This window comes from Lynx canadensis, chromosome C2 (assembly GCF_007474595.2).
Source record: "Lynx canadensis isolate LIC74 chromosome C2, mLynCan4.pri.v2, whole genome shotgun sequence".
In the NCBI taxonomy this organism is placed as follows: Eukaryota; Metazoa; Chordata; class Mammalia; order Carnivora; family Felidae; genus Lynx; species Lynx canadensis.
The window spans coordinates 92,728,590-92,734,436 of NC_044311.2; positions in this window are offsets into that span (position 1 = coordinate 92,728,590).

Below are 5,847 nucleotides of genomic sequence, written 5' to 3' on the forward strand. Positions count from 1 at the left end.
TCTTCCTTTATACTGTATCATAACAGCACACCTTAGATTTGTGGGACTAAGTCACAATTTTAAATATCTTCTCCCATTATTCTCCAAAGTGTGGCAATACTTGGCTATTGTAACCATCAGCACAAAGCACATCAGCGAAACCAGACTCTCCACCATTTCCCAGACATAGGCTGTAATTCGCTTCTTCTTTTTTTTTTTTATATATGAAATTTATTGACAAATTGGTTTCCATACAACACCCAGTGCTCATCCCAAAAGGTGCCCTCCTCAATACCCATCACCCACCCTCCCCTCCCTCTCACCCCCCATCAACCCTCAGTTTGTTCTCAGTTTTTAACAGTCTTGTTTTCATCATTCTTTCTCAAGAAATACCTTCTTCTTTCCCTTTCATCCAATTCCATATGCCTCATCCCATCTCTACCAAAATGCCATCATCCAATGAAAGCTTTCTTAATTACAGCAGCCTGGAAAGGTGTCTTTACTCTGAATTTTCACAGTATTTGGTTATGCTTTTGTATGTCAGCTACCAACTGATCCTTCCTATTTTAGTAACTTTAGGTTTATAATAGTTTTATTGAGATAAAGTCCATTCACCATACAATTCATTTACTTAAAGTATATATAATTCAATGGTTTTTAGTACATTCACAAGTTGTGCAACCATCGTCTTACTCAATTTTAGAACATTTTCATTACCCCAAAAAGAAACTCTGTGCCAAGCAGTCACTCCTCATTCCTTCCATCCTCAGTCCCTGACAACCACTAATCTATTTTCTGTTTCTATAGATTTGCCTATTTTGGACATTTCATGTAAATGGGATGACATGTTATAAGGTCTTTTGTGACTGGTTTCTTTCACTTATGTGTTCTCATGTTTTCAAAATTTATCCATGTTGTAATATGTATCAGTACTTCATTTATTTGTATTGCCAAATAAAATTCCATTGTATGGATAACCACATTTTATTTGTCAATTTATCAGTTGATAGAACTTTGAGTTGTTTCCACTTTTTAGCTTTGATGAATAATTCTGCTATGACCATTTGTGTACAAATTTTTGTGTGAACATGTTTTTAGTTCTCTTGGATCTATACCTAAGAGTGGAATTGCTGGGTTGTATATGGTAATTCTTTTTTTTTTTTTTTTAACTTTTGAGGAACTAACTACCAGGCTGGTTTCCAAAGTAACTGTACCATATTAGATCTCCACCAGCAGGGTAGGAGGGTTCCAATTTCTCTACATCCTCACCAACACTCATTATTTTTTGGTTTTAGCCATCCTCGTGGGTATGAATAGTATCTCTTTGTAGTTTTGATTTGCTTTTGTTAATGATATTGAGCATCTTTTCATATATTTATTAGTTATTTGTATATCTTCTTTGAAGAAATGTCTATCGGATCCTTTGCCCATTTTTAAACTGAATTATTTGTTTTATTATAGTTTCATGTTTAATCTCTGTTACTATAAGTATCTTGAAGGCAGTGATTGTATTTGGATAAAATCATAAACTTTGGAGTTATATTCCACTATTTGTTTATCCAGCCCCATCATAGCTGTGTGAGTTGGCAAGTTACTTCATTTTACCACATCTCAGTTTTCTTGTTTGTAAATAGGGATAATAATATCTACCTTATAGAATGAGTATGGGGATTAAATAAAATAGTGACTACAAAGCCCCTAGGACAGTGCCTGGCACTTGAAAACAACCAATAAATGTTAGCCATTATTTTTAGTTATCTCTATACATTTCCAATGTATCGTTCACTTTTTTACACAAAAAAAGGTGCTCCATGAGTATTTGAGAATGAATAAATTGGGGACTAGAAGTATTTTAACTTGTTTATAGTTGTTGCTATGGCTAGCTATCCATGAAAAGGTAAAACAACCCAATTATGAAACATAGGCTAAGCAAGTGCATAAAATTAAAAAGATATATAGCCACCCAGATTCCCAAAACAGTTGCCAAGGTAAATATCTCACTAAGTAAGAGAAAACCCCCTAAATGGAGTGATTTCAATGGGAATAGTCATCAGGATGCTTTTATAGCTCTAATAAATGCTTAGCCAAAGACTTCCAGATCCAAAAAAATGTCACGTCATTATTTGAATCTTCAAAAAATTTCAATAAAGAAGACTGGTTTGGGGAACGATATTCAGGAAAACCTCTTAATCTATCAATTCTACAGTGAGAATATACTAAGGAAAAGAAATAAACTGCTAATAATAACTGAACTGTAGACCCTAAATGACCAAACTGGCTGCAGACTCACTCTGGGCCCCTGTAAATATAGAGGCCATTGTCTCTTCACAATGGATCTCCCTCTGCCTTCAATGCTGCCTTAAACTGGCTTTTTGAGATTTAGACTACAGTTGGTAGGAATTTGGCAGAACTTTAAACCATCCCAGGCCAAAGTAGATAAGCCAAACTGAGAGGGATTCAGCAATGGAGATAATTCGAAACTTTGCATGCCAGGCTAAGCAACTGACCTTCATCTGGTAACTAAAGAGGAGACATGGGGTCAGAGGAGGAGGGAGAGGGATGGATTGAAATAATGAAAGCAGTGCTTCAGAACGCCTATCTGAATCCAGAGGTAGCTGCAATGAAGGTAGAAATCCAGTTTACGAGGCATGATGTCTTGATATAACTAGGGGACAGGACAATAAGCATAAATTTTGGGAGTCAAGACTCAGGGACGAGGAGAGTTTAGACCAACCTCTCAATTTTAATCCCTGAAACATGGCATGGCCCTGGCAGAAAACCACAGTTTATGCAGTAAATTATGCCATCATGAGTAAAGATTGTTCTCAACTTTCTCTTTACCTCGATCATGATAACATAAGTGTGAGAAAGTAATGGTTGTAACAATAAATACTATTACTATTAATGCTAATAATATTAATAATTGCCACTACTCATGGAATATTTACCTTGAACTAGTTACTATGGTAAGCACTTTAGATTTAGCCTTATAATGACCCTATGAAACAGACAATGTTCTTCATAATTAGATGAAATTAAAGCTTAAAGGTATTAAGTAACAAAATCAGGATTAAATGAAAGAAATCTGATTTCCAGAGGGGGGAGATCTGAAACCTATATCTCATAATAGCCAAAGCCCATGCTTTAACTGCATCAGTATGTTGCCTCCCAGCTAGTACGGTTTACGGAAGGATCCTCCATTCAGCTTATTTCCTGGCTTTTCTGCAGTTATTTGGGCAATAGGGCCATCTTAATCAGGTATGCCAAAACCTATTCATGCTTTATTTCATTTACTATTTTTTTTAATGTTTTAATTTATTTTTGAGACACAGAGAGACAGAGCATGAGCAGGGGAGGGGCAGAGAGAGAGAGAGAGAGAGAGAGAGACAGAATCCAAAGCAGGCTCCAGGCTCTGAGCTGTGAGCACAGAGCCCAACACGGGGCTCGAACTCTGGACTGTGAGATTTTGACCTGAGCCGAAGTTGGACGCTCAACCGACTGAGCCACCCAGGTGCCCCAATTTTATTCACTATTTATTAGGCACATACTATGTCTCAGTGTGGGGTAGACAGAGTTCCTGCCCTCAGAAACCTAGAAAGAGTGGCCAAAGGAGGAAATGCCCTTCATTTGGTCTCCCTTCTTTTTTTCAATAAAAATCCTAATCAGGAGACCTATCCTGAAATATACTCAATTTTACCCAAGAGTAGCCTGATGGTTAAGTTTTAATAAGTGGACAAATATGCCATGTACTCTCGCAATTCCTTGAAATCCATATCCCTTTCCCTAGATAATGCATTGTGCTGTGCTGTCTCCTTTTCCCTTCACACTCTCCAATGCCCCCCACTGCGTCTCTGGCATCTCCTTCAGCTAGCCGCAAGACACAGCCCATCACTGTGAATGACAACAAGCCACCAATGCTCCTTTACCTTCCACGGGGTTTTTAGAACTCTCCAGGCTGCCTGGATAGTTTTAAGGACCACTATAGTGTTGGGGGATGCTGCTTAGACTTATCTGGCCTCAAGGAAAAGAGATGCAGCCATGGTTGTTGAGATAGGGCTCATTATGAGCAAGAAGGGGATTCTCACATGAAACATTTCTTCGAAACTTTCTGTCAGGCAGCTTCGTTCTCTATTATTGAGGTTATCTCCATCTTTCCCCCTTCATTTTACTGATTTGTAATCTTAACTATTTGTGAATCACATTCAAATAGTTTTTTTCTCATTTTTTTTAAATTTTTTTTTCAACGTTTTTTATTTATTTTGGGACAGAGAGAGACAGAGCATGAACGGGGAGGGGCAGAGAGAAGGGGAGACACAGAATCGGAAACAGGCTCCAGGCTCCGAGCCATCAGCCCAGAGCCTGACGCGGGGCTCGAACTCACGGACCGCGAGATCGCGACCTGGCTGAAGTTGGACGCTCAACCAACTGCGCCACCCAGGCGCCCCAGTTTTTTTCTCATTTTATATGACATTCCTGTCACTTAATTTTTATCACAGACATATAAACATTTTTAGAAGCATAAAACTGTATTAAGTAATTGCAATTTCCACATATAAGGGCCCTGCCAGTATGTGATCTTGATCCAAAGCAAGGTCTAATTTTTTAAGAGGACCCTTTATAAACAGGTTTCAAAAGCAGGGACACTATAGGTTTTAAAAACATTCGATCTCTGGTTTAAACTGTCCAAGTATATCCTCCCACTATAACTCAACCAGGGTTACTATAACTCAACCAGAAATTAAAATTTGGCAGCCAGTCCAGAGGCATAAAGTTTCTCACACAAATAAGTGTCAAGAAAAAAGTTACTTTATTTCTTTAGGAGGAAAGCAAATTAATGTCATTGATTATATACTAATTTTATACAATTAGTAAAAAAAAAATTGCTTGATATTTTTCTCATTTCTACTCACGACTTTTCAAAATCATAAAAAGTAATTTCAGAGGAGACTGAGTTTAGGGCAAATATGTTACTTGTAAGTACTAAATTAAAGCCAGCGTCAGGATTTTGCCAGTTAATTGCAGTTTTAACCTGCAGTAAAGTCTCAATGCTTGGTTCTTAAACTAATCAGTTAATTTTAGCTATCTGAAATTAACAAACCCCTTGGCTCCCAGATTCATTTCTAGCCACTACAACCACGGAAAAGCTTCTGTAGCTAAAAAATAGAAACACCATTACTTGATATACCTTATTTTTATCATGCTTTAAAAAAAAATGAATCCTGTAAGGTAAACAGAGCAAGTATTATCAATACTTTATGGATGGAGAAAGGGAAATGAAATCCCTTGTCCAAGGACACATAGCTTATTTAATAAGAGAACCGGAGGAAGGATCCAGGGGTTCTGATTTTCTAGTCCAGCTGTCTTTCTTTGCATTTTGAAGTCAGCTTGGTTAATCCCCAGCCTCTAAATTCCTGGGATTGCTGTACTGAAGATGACTCATCACTAAATTCCTGTGTTCTCACTGAATCCTGCAGCGTAGAGGGCCCACTCCTAACCTGGGAACCAAGGGGGCGGTGCACCATGACGCGCGAACCCTCGAGGCCAGATAAGCAAACAGTCCTAGGGCTGTTTACCGAGGCAGTCCCTCACTCTGGGGACAGGTCATTGGGACCTCAGGGACTATAAACCCTCCGAGGTTCAAGGCTCTACCTGGCAGCCACCCGGCCCCTGCCCCCACGCCGGCGCTCTATCTCCGCGCTGCGCGCCGCGTGAAAAGCAGCCCAGCCCCCGAACGGCGCGCGCACCCCGCCGCCTAGCGTCGCGTGACCCGGCGGGGGCGCGCGGGGTTAGCGCCAGCTCGCGCCACTTCCGACGCAGCCCTCGGTTCAGGTTCCGGGGCGCGGCGGAGCTCCCGGCCTCTGGGTCGCG